A 12,071-nucleotide genomic window follows, 5' to 3' on the forward strand; every position below is an offset into this window, starting at 1 on the left:
GTAATCCATACTGAAGGCTGTGGTCTTTGATCTTCATCAGTAAGTGCTTCAAGTCCTCTTCACTTTCAGCAAGCAAGGTTGTGTCATCTGCATATCGCAGGTTGTTAATGAGTCTTCCTCCAATCCTGATGCCACATTCTTGTTCTTACATCGCTATGGATTCATGTATATTTATTTCCTAGCTTAGGCTATAATGCAATAGTACATTATTTTGCTGCTCAAGTTGTTCCAGCTTTGGTCCGTGGCAACCCTTTGAGTTGGCTCCTGCGTGTCTTTGAGATTTTTTTGTTCTTGTTAGTTGCCGTCAAGTCAGTTTTGACTCATGGCGACCCCCTGAGTGCAGAGTAGAACTGTGCTCCGTAGGGTTTTCAAAGGCTGTGATCTTTTGAGAGCAGATTGCCAGGCCTATCTTCCAAGGTGCCTCTCTGGGTGGTTTCCAACCGCCAACCTTCAACTAGTGGTTGAGTGCTGAACCATTTGAGTCACCCAGCGACTCTTTCCTTTGACATACGTGCGTTGTTTTGTGTTTTCAGCTCTTCCACACTTTCTGCCCTACACGGATGCCCCACGCTCATCCTGTATCACCCTCTGCCCTAGATAAGTCACTTTTCCAGGGAGCCTTGATGTCTCCTTCTGGAGAGTGGCATTGGAAACCAAGATTTTGTGATCCAATTGAACGACAACTTTAAAGGAGAGATGAGAAGCTTAGGAGGTCAGCGAGTTTGTGTTACTGGTGGTGAAATAGTTTGGAAAATGTTGTTGAGAAAGGTGGCACAAGTTGAAGTAGGTTACCAGTGTCACTGAATTGTACACATAGACATTGTTGAAGTGGTGTGTTTGTGTGTGTGTGTGTGTGTGTGTGTGTGTGTGCTTTAGGTGAAAGTTTACAGAGCAAATTAGGTTCTCATTCAACAATTCATAGACAAGTTCTTTTGTGACATTGGCTGCAATCCCGGTGATGTGTCAACACCCTCTCCTTCCCCACCCTGAGTTCCCCATTTCCATCTGCCCATTTTTCCTGTCCCTTCCTGCCTTCTTGTCTTTGCTTTTGGGCAAGTGTTGCCCATTTGGTCTCGTATACATGATTTGAACTAAGCGTGTTCCTCCCATGTATTGTTATTTATTTTATAGACCTGTCTAATCTTTGGCTGAAAGGTGAACTTCAGGAGTGGCTTCAGTTCTGAGTTAAAAGAGTGTCCAGAGGCCATAGTCTCCGGGGTTCCTCCAGTCTCTCTCAGACTAGTAAGTCTGGTCTTTTTTTGTGAGTTAGGATTTTGTTCTACATTTTTCTTCCGCTTTGTCTGGGACCCTCTCTTGTGATCCATGTCAGAGCAGTCAGTGGCGGTAGCCGGGCACCATCTAGTTCTGGGCTCGGGCTGGTGGGAAGTGGTGTATTTTTGTTGTGTATATTTCCAGCAAATTAAAAAAAAAAAGAAAGAAAGAAAACCAACATCTGGTGATCAAATCGACAACAGCAACCCGAAAGGGTATATGAGAAGCTTAGGGGACAGTGAGTTTGTGTTAAATCAAAACCCATTGCCGTCGAGCTGATTCCAACTCACAGCAACCCTGTAAGACAGAGTAGAACTGCCCCATAGCATTTCCAAGGCTATAATCTTTACAGAAGCAGACTGCCACATCTTTCTCGTGCAGAGCGACTAGTAGGTTCGAAACACCGACCTTTCGGTTCGCAGCCGAGCGCTTGAACCACTGCACCACCAGGGCTACCATGTTTGTGTTAATGATGGTGAGACAGTTTGGAAAAAATCGTTGAGAAAGTTGGCCCAACTTGAAGAACATAACGCATGTCACCGAATCGTATATGTAGAAATTGTTGAACTGGCATACGTGCTGTTGTATGTATTTTCACCAAAAAAAATTAAAAAAAAAAAAAAGGAAAGCAAGATCTGGGCACCAGGTAAGGTGACTTCTGGGCAGCATGGAGAGACTGACAGTCACGAGGTCCTCATTGACATTCCCTCTTCTTCTCTGTACATCCAGGGCCCCGGAAGTGACGGAGCGGTCTGGCGGCTGTCGAGCATTCTGATCACCTGTGCGCCAGGTATACGCCAGCCAGTTATGAGAGCGCCACCCTCACAGACCACCGGTGAGCCAGGACTTGGATGCAGAGGGCTAGATACCCTGGGGGGGGTCACTGCTCCGCCTTGTCGGGAGACATCTGGCCAGCATGTCCACCTAGCTGCCCTGCGGGGCTAAGGAGGGGTGACTACCAGTGAGGATTAAGGCCATCTCCCTGATCACTCACCCGCCAAGCCATCACCAGGTGACTGGACCCTTGGGCACTCCAGGGCCACACTGGGGCACTCCAGGGCCACACTGGGGCACTCCAGGGCCATGCTGGCTGGCATCTGTTACCACCACCCTCCCTCACGGCTCCCTCTGGACACCCCTGCCCACCTGCCTGGTCCACGCTGTAGTGACACATCCATCTCTCTCCCCTCAAGCATAACCCTAACTCACAGGGATCCAAACGCCCGCGGGGCAGCCTGGCAGAGGTGTGGCCTCTTTCATACCTGGCTAGAAAGCTCCCAGGACAAACAGCTTCAGTCTGCACCATCCCAGGACAAACAGCTTCAGTCTATACCATCCTCAACATAGGTGCAAACTGGGACCTGACCTCCTAAGACATCGGATGCAGCCCTGGCACCACGCTCACTCAAAGCAAGTTCCTTGCTTCCGGCTTGACCCCATGTACAGAGCCAACGCTTAATGGAAGACGTCCAAGGGACCCCCCCCGCCATCTTTGTCTCCAAGGCACCCCAAAGATTTCTGTCGCTCTGCCTCAAGAAGGAAGACATCCTGTCCTGGACAAAGGAGTAACTCTATAAAACACTAAAAACTATAAAAAAGACTAAGACTCTACCCGTGGAGTAAGGAAGTTCTGGAAAGTTCTAGAAACATCTAGCATTTGTTACCCTTAAAGAGCGATGGAGGCGCTTTCGGGGTTGCTTCCCGCATGAGGGTTGCATTGTGGACCTTGAGCTGGTTGTCCTTTTCTTAGTTTAACATTTGAAGGGGGAGGAGGTGGAAATTAAGGCACGCCCGGCGTGGGGCGGCGAGTGTGTCTGGATGCATGTACTGTGCTCAGCCCACCACTGTCCACTCCCTCCCCCGCCCCACCCCGTCTGTCCGTCAGTCCGTCCGTCTATCCGTATGCGCCCTGGCGGGCATTTTGTAGGCTCTCCTGTTATGCTACCACCCTTTTGTTTCTGCAGGAGTCATGTACGCCACCTGATTATTGTCTTGTCATAGCTTCCTCCTTTCCGCGTGGAGAGGGGCAATAAAGACAAAGCTACTGTGGCTATTCGAGAAAATAAAATATTTTTGAAACCACCCCGCACGGGCGCAGCTCTTTGTCTCCTCGCGGAAGCAGAAACTCGGCACGTACGCGCCTAGCACAGACGTCCTGGTAGGAGAGGGGAGCCACGGGCCCTGCAGATGGGACCCCAAGCCCCACTGCCGCCCATTGCAACTCATAGCGACCCTACAGGACACAGGAGAACTGCCCCACAGGGTTCCTTAGGCTGAAATCTTCACAGAAGCAAATCAGTCTTTCTCCCGTGGAGTTGTTTGTAGGTTCAAACTGCCAACCTTTTGGTTAGCAACGAGCGCTTAACCACTGCACCACCAGGGCTCCTTCTACAGATGGGAAGTTGGTGGAAAAGTGTCAGTGTGATCTAGTCGCTTTATTCTGAGGGTGACAGGCTTTGCAAAGCTTCCGATGCATGTTAAAGGGCATTGATGCTGTTGTGAGCTACCGCCCGGTCGGTCCCAACTCATGGCGACCCCACGCACAACGGGACTAAATGCTGCCTGGCCCTGCACCGTTGCCATGATTCATTGTGGATCAGACCGTTGTGATCCATAGGGTTTTCACTGGCTGATTTTCAGAAGTAGATTGCCAGGCCTTTCTTCCTAGTCTGTCTTAATCTGGAAGCCCCGCTGAAACCTGTTCAGCATCACAGCAACACTCAAGCTTCCACGGACAGAGGGGTGGTGGCTGCGCAAGAGGAGCGCTGGCCGGGAATTGAACCCGGGTCTCCCACATGGAAGGTGAAGATTGTACCACTGAACCAGCAGTGCCCCTCATATGGCCGAACCAAAAACCCAAACCCGCTGCTGTCGAGTCGATTCCGACTCAATGACCCTGTAGAACAGAGTAGAACTACCTGGTAGGGTTTCCAAGGCTGTAATCTTTACAGAAGCAGGCCATCACATCTTTCTCCTGCAGAGCAGCTAGTGGGTTCGAACGGCCGACCTTTCAGATAGCAGCTGAGCGCTTAACCACTGCACCACCAGGGCTCCTTATCACATAGTCAGTGTAGACTTTATGCTATTATTCCAACCTGGGGGGCTCATCTTCAGGTTCTATATCAAACAGTGTTCTGTTGTGACCCCCCAGGGTTTTCATGGGCTGATTTTTGGAAGTAGATTGCGAGGCCTTTCTTCTTAGTCTGTCTTAATCTGGAAGCCCCACTGAAACCTGCTCAGCATCACAGCAACACATAAGCCTCCACGGACAGGCGGGTGGTGGCTGTGCATGAGGAGCGCTGGCCGGGAATCAAACCTGGGTCTCCCACATGGAAGATGAGAATTCTACCACGGAACCACCACTGCCCTCGTGAAAGGGCATACTTTTTATTAAAATGACAAAAAAAAGAAAAAAAGAAAAAAAGCACTGGTAAAACTTGATGGTGGTTTCAATGTCTTCTCTTAAACAAGTTCTGGTTTCCGAGTTATCAGAAGAAGACCCCACCCCTGCAGGGGAGAAAGCCCCTATCCATACCCAGTGGTCTCAGCTTTCATCGAGTACCTGCTTAGTCTGAGAGCTGGCCCACCAGGCAGACATGCCCACCGTCAGACACAGAACAGCTGGCCAGCCCAGAACACTGTGAATGGCTCAGCCACAGACTTGGTACAATTTTAATAGTATAAAACGAAAAACAACTCTTATGATATGTGCTGCCTGGGTGGCGCCAAAGGTTAAGTACTTGACTACTAGCCAAAAGGTTGGTAGTTTGAACCCACTCAGGGGTGCCTTGGAAGAAAGGCCTGGCAACTTACTTCCAAAAGGTCACAGCCTTGAAAACCCTGTGGAGCAGTTCTGCACACACGGGGTCGTCATGAGTCAAAGCAGCTGACAACGACAACATGCTTATGATATTTTGTTATTAACCCAGAGAAGGAAAATGAGGTCAAAGTCGGGCTGAAGGATAGTTTGGGTGTCTCCAACCCAAACAAGAGTTTTCAGTGTGTGACGGGCTTCATGGGAACATGTTTTCCTGAGAAGGGGGTTTCAAATCTTGGGGTGGGGTGTCAGAAGAGTTTGGATTCATCGGAGGGAGTGGGGAGGGGGAGGAGGTTGAGAAGTGACTGCCTTGGTGGTGGTGGGAGTGTGTGTCCGGGTCTGAGGGTCCAAGGATTGGTGGGGAAGGAGTTTATGGCTGCCACTCCCCACCCCATATGGTAGGGGGACACTTTATTGGGCCACACAGGGCGGCCTGGACAGAGAGTCACCATTTCACCGTAGCCATCAACCATCCATCCACCCACCCATCCATCCATCCACCCATCCATTCATCTGTCAATCCACCCACCCACCATCCATCCATCCATCCATCCATCCATCCACTATCCATCTATCCATCCACCCATCCATCCATCCATCCACCCATCCATTCTTCTGTCAATCTACCCACCCACCATCCATCCATCCATCCATCCATCCATCCACTATCCATCTATCCATCCACCCATCCATTCATCTGTCAATCCACCCACCCACCATCCATCCATCCACCCATCCATTCATCTGTCGATCCACTCACCCACCATCCATCCATCCATCCATCCATCCATCCACTATCCATCTATCCATCCACCCATCCATTCATCTATCGATCCACCCATCATCCATTCACCGTCCATCCATCCATCTCTTACTTTCTGAGACCGATCCTTCTACTTACTGTCCATGGGGATGGGAGAAGGTGGGAGACCCCCCTCAGCGAAGGGGGCTGGGGTCCCTCTCATAAGGAGTCCTGGATAAAAGCACAGTGTAGATTCAGGCTGCCTCAGCTGAAACCAGGCTCGGGTGTCAACTTGCTGGGCCACCTGATCATGTTACTTACCCTCTGTCTCCTGAGGCACCCAACTTGAAAAATAGAGAAAATAACAAGATGATGTCTACCCTATGGCGGCATTGTGATAATTAAATATGCTAATATTTGCAGAACGCTTTTAACAGTTACGACACACTATAAGCACTCAGCACGTGCTAGTGACTACTTCTTGGAATATTTTAAGTTCACCAAAGAACAAAGTTAGAATAAACAGAAGCATGCAAGCTTAAGTGTGAACCTTGTTGAATTGAGGCGGCAGGATGTGCTCATTAAGTCACAGGCCACAAGTCTGTCCTAGGATGCCGGCTGACAAGATAAGAATTTACACTCTTCTCGGAGACCTCGTGTATGAAGAACGACCTTGTCTGAAAACCTGAACAGCAAAGGTGTGCTTCCCTTTTTAAATGGAAAAGACTTGGGTACAGGTGGAAGCTGTGTGCGCTGCGGCAGCTGTGATAAGACGGGAAGATGGCTATCTTTGAGATCCAGATGAATGCTCTGAGCAGGGATGAAAAATGTGCAAACTCATACCCACACCAAGTCCTGTAGAGGGTGGGGGAAAGGGGTTCTGCTGAAAACCAGTGTGCCATCTGCCTGGCCATCTGGGGACTCAGCGTCCACTTGGCTACAGTGGGTAAACCAGTTAAAAGAGTTGCCATTGTTTTACCTCCGACTCATGGCGCCCCCATGTGTGGTGGACCAGAACTGCGTCCCATAGGGCTTTCAATGGCTGACTTCTCAGAAATAGATCGCCAAGCCCTTCTTTCAGGCACCTCTGCGTGGACTCCAACCTCTAACCTTTTGGTTAGCAGCCGAGCATTCACTGTTTGCACCACCCAGAAACTCCCGTATGCTTGGTGCCATAAGACCCGTTGCTGTTGAGTTGATTGTGACTCATAGCGACCCTATAAGACAGAATAGAACTGCCCCATAGGGTTTCCAAGGCTGTAAAGCTTTACGGAAGCAGACTGACATCTTTCTCCCGTGGAGCGGCTGGTGGGTTTGAACCACCAACCTTTCAGTTAGCAGCTGAGCATTTTAACCACTCCTTCACCAGGGCTCCTTAGTATAGCTGGTATTCTTGCTGAATGTTTCAGAAATGACCAAAGGAAGAAATCGTTGGGGTGATTATTGTTGACATGCATTTGGTGCTCATACTGGTAGTTTGGAGAAAGGTGTTGAAGATCACAAGTGTTAGTACATTTTGAAAAAGCTTGTTGTTGATATTAGGTGCCATTGAGTCGGTTCCAGCTCATAGCGACCCCGTGCCCCACAGAACGGAACACTGTCCAGTCCTGCGCCATCCTCACGATCGTTGTTATGCTTGAGCCCATTGTTGCAGCCACTGTGTCAATTCATCTCGTAGGAGGTCTTCCTCTTTTTCACCGATCCTCTACTTTACCAAGCATGATGTCCGTCTCCAGGGACCGGTCCCTCCTGATAACATGTCCAAAGTACGTGAGATGAAGTCTCGCCATCCATGCTTGACAAAGCTTAGCGCATGGGAAACCAGAAGAAGGGTAAACCACTAAAATTCTCCTCAGTTACTCTGGAAACAAAGAGATAGAAGGAACCCCTTTCTGGAATGGATTCTAAGAGAGTAAAGAGAGGCATAAACATTTTTATTCAGCAGAGGTCCACTGCAGCGCCAAGCTAAACAAAAATATATTATTGACATAGCGCAATAGGGTGCCAGGATTGAAATAATCTCAGTTTAGCATCAGCAAACCTGCAAGCAAGGGAGACATGTTGTAGATCCTTTACAGATGGGGGAGCTGATGAACATGAGTCATTTGGCCCAAGTTAGCATGGACTAAGAGGCAGCGGTGGTTCAGTGGTAGACTTCTTGCCTTCCGTGCAGGAGACCCGGGTTCGATTCCCGGCCAGTGCCCCTCATGCACAGCCACCACCCGTCTGTCTGTGGAGGCTTGCGTGTTGCTGTGATGCTGAACAGGTTTCAGCAGAGCTTCCAGACTAAGACAGACTAGGACGAAAGATCTGGTGATCTACTTCCAAAAATCAGACAATGAAAACCCTATGGGGCACAACGGTCTGATCCATAAGTGATCACGGGAATGGTGCAGGACTGGGCAGTGTTTCGTTCCATTGTGCACGGGGTCACCCTGAGCCTGGGCTGACCACTGGACAGCCGAACACAACAGCATGGACTCGGAGTGGACAAATGCAAACTCTCTTGCTTCTGACGCAGGACCCACGTGATAGCCCTACGCTCAGTGTCACTTACTTTTTGGTTTGTTTTGTTTATCAGCCTGAGCAGGAACAACTCCTCTTTCTTATTGCGAGTTGGAAGGGTTATTCATCTTCCACGTTTTTTGCTGACAACGCTGCATTTTTTAAGCCACGTCTCGTCATTCTCCATAACAATAGGTTCCAGTTTCTCTTATTGGAAGAGACGCCGATTTAAGGGGGTCATTCATTTTTAAACTATAAACGCGTTTGCAGTTGGGACTTGAATGACTTCACTCATGAGTCACAGAAGGTGACTCCGTACAGGAGGCGCAGTCCTTGCTTGCTGTCTCCGTGGTGACGTCATCTGTTCAGTTCTTGCTGTGCCGTCTAGGCGACGCTGCAAGGTAGGCGCTACTGCAGTCATCATCCTACAGATGTGGCAGCTGAGGACCAGAGAGGTCGAGCCACATGCCCACGGTAACACAGCTAGTACCTGGGACTGCTGACAATAGACACTGGCTCGTAATGGCTGTACAGGACCATAGATTCCACCCCAACCAGAACCAGCAAACAGCCTGAGCGATGGAGAAGGGCTGGCAATAAGCAACAGAGGTAAGAGTCTGCCTTCCTTACATTCACCCACCCACCCATCCATCCACTTATCTGTCCATCCATCCACATATCCATCCATCCATCTACCTATCCACTCTTCCTTCCATCCATCCACTTATCCATCCACTCATCCATCCACTCATCCATCCATCCACTTAGCCACAAAGCCATACATCCATCTATCCATTCACATATCTATCCACCCATCTACCTATCCACTCTTCCTTCCATCCATCCACTTATCCATCCACTCAGCCATCCATCCACTTAGCCACAAAGCCATACATCCATCTATGCATTCACATATCTATCCACCCATCTACCTATCCACTCAACCATCCATCCATCCATACATCCATCCATCCATACACATACCTATCCACCAATCTATCCTCTTGTCCATCTACCTAGCCACTCATCCAACCATCCATCCACCTACCCACCAATCCATCCATCCATCATCTATTCATCCATCCACCTATCCACCAATTCATAAGCCATCCACATATCCATTCATCCGTCTACCTCTCAACTCATCCACCCATCCACCCACCCACCCATCCAACCATCCATTCATCCACCCATATATACATACATACATACATAAACCTATCCACCAATCCATCCATCCATACGCCTATTATGCATCCATCCACCTAGCCACTCATCCATTCATTCATCCACTCATCCATCCAACCATCCATCCATCCATCCACGTATTCCTCCATCCATCTACCTATCCACTCATCCATCCACCCATCCATCCACGTATTCATCTATCCATCTACCTATCCACTCATCCATCCATCCATCCACCCATCCACCCATTTATGCACCCACCCATCCATTTATCCATCAATTCATCCATCATCCATCCATCTATCCATCCATCCATCCACTTATCCATCACTTTCTGAGATCAGATGATACGTACCCACACATATCTGGGCTTTAACACCTGACACGGCCTAGACACTCAATGAACATGTGTTAAATGAATGAATGCAGCCATGAATGAATGAATTGGCTTATTCTAGGTCATTCTGAAGAATCTGCAGGACAATTCTTACTTTTTCTGGGGAATGGGCTCAAGGAAAGAAAACATAAAACAAGCTGGGTGGATGAGGGTTGTGTTTCCAGTTTTTTGGGGGGAGGTGTATACTTCTGAGAGACAGCCAAGCTCGTGGTGACAAGGACTTGTATGATGTATCCTGAGAAACATGTGATTCTCTTTACAGTCCTCTCTGCTTAGCCATTCGTTCCAGAGAAAAACAATTAGGTTCCAAAGAGTTTCCGTGGCTTTATATAGAAGAGATTAAACGCTGACCACTCACAATGGTAATATTGATGCGAGAGTTACGAATCATAAATAACACTAAAGAGAGAGATTGTATTCCCCTGATGGCTCAGGAGATTGGAATCGACAGGATGCCATAATGAACGTTACTCACTGTTTCATCTCAGCCCAGCTTCCAACAGCCACAACACATTCCACGCTAGAAATTTGGAAAATAGAGGAGTCGTGTTTATACTCTGACGTGATGAATGTTTCAACGAGGCTGGAGTACTTTATATTCTAAACATCTCTCACTTCGTAGTGCCTGGAGGAAGTTGCGTCTTCATTATTTTCTTTTTTTAATAAAAGAGGCCTTTATATTATAAAGACCCTCGTGGCACAGTGGTTAAGTTCTTGGCTGCTAACCGAAAGGTCAGCAGTTTGAACCTATCAGCAGCTGCCAGGGAGAAAGATGAGGCAGTCTGCTTCCGTAAAGATTACAGCCTTGGAAATCCTGTAGGGCAGTTCTCCTCTGTCCTGTAGGGTTGCTATGAGTTGGAATTGACTCAATAACAGCAGTTTATATATATATAGATAGATAGATAGATAGAATGCCCACATTAATACCTCTTACACCAAAAAACCAAACCCATTGCTGTTGAGTTCATTCTGACTCACAGTGACTCTGTGGACAGAGTAGAACTGCCCCGTAGGATTTCCAAGGTTTCCAAGGAGCAGCTGGTGGGTTTGAACTGCTGACCTTTTGATTAGCAGCCAAGCTAACTAGGGCTTGCCACTGGGGACGCCTCTTACACCAGGGCTAGTTATAGATGTTTCAATAGCAAATTATGTGAGGTAGGACACAGCAGACAAAATCAATCCCGTTGCTGTCAAGCCCTTTTCGACTCATGGAGACCCCTTGTGTGTCAGAGTAGAATTGTGCTCTGTTGGGTTTTCAGTGGTCGGCTTTTTAGAAGCAGATCTCTAGGCTTTTCTACCGAAGTACCTCTGGGGGAACTCAAACCTCCAATCTTTCTGTTAGCAGCCGAGCGCCTTAAACGTTTATACCACCCAGGGGCACCTGGGGTCTGATATTTCTCTTCTATATCAGCAAAACACTAAATAATAGTAAAAAACCAGTTGCCGTCATATGGACCCCCGGCTCCTGGCGCCCCCAGGTGTCTCAGAGTAGAACTGAGCTCCACAGGGTTTTCAATGGCTGATTTTTCCAAAGTTGATTGCCAGGCCTTTCTTCCGAGGTGCCTCTGGGTGGACTCGAACCTCCAACCTTTCTGTGGACAGCTGAGAGCGTGCTCACCATTTGCACCACCCAGGGACTCCGTAATAACAGACAGATGCCTGAAGTGCTGCAGAAGGTGGCATCTGAGAATCTAGATTCCAGAAACTTCCATACGCACCTACTCCTGGCGGCCAGCCCAACCTTCCATTTTTGTGTTTAGGCTGACTCCAGAGCCCCCAAGGCAAACGCATTCTACTAAGTGCAGCTCGGGGCTCTCCCTGTCCACCACAAAAGTCGACAGGGAGTCCCCCTCACCACACCGATTATTGTTCTCAATTACCTGGACAGTTTCTGCATAAGTAGGTACGATAGGGCCCCCTGTTAATTGGAACTGTAGATACGACCTGACAAGTAATGAGATTAGAAAATTAATTGTCAGAGCCCTGGCCTGGCTGAAGTCTGAAATCCTCAGAGTGTGTCCTAAATTCCGCAACTCCAATTTCTCACAAAGCCTCTGGCGCTCAGGGATTTTCGAGTCACCTGCATCCTTCTCAGCTACGGTGGCTCAGGGGGGATTAAAGGAAGGCGTTTGTTGATCAGTTCATCTGTA

This window comes from Trichechus manatus, unplaced genomic scaffold (assembly GCF_000243295.1).
Source record: "Trichechus manatus latirostris isolate Lorelei unplaced genomic scaffold, TriManLat1.0 scaffold00134, whole genome shotgun sequence".
Taxonomy (NCBI): Eukaryota; Metazoa; Chordata; class Mammalia; order Sirenia; family Trichechidae; genus Trichechus; species Trichechus manatus.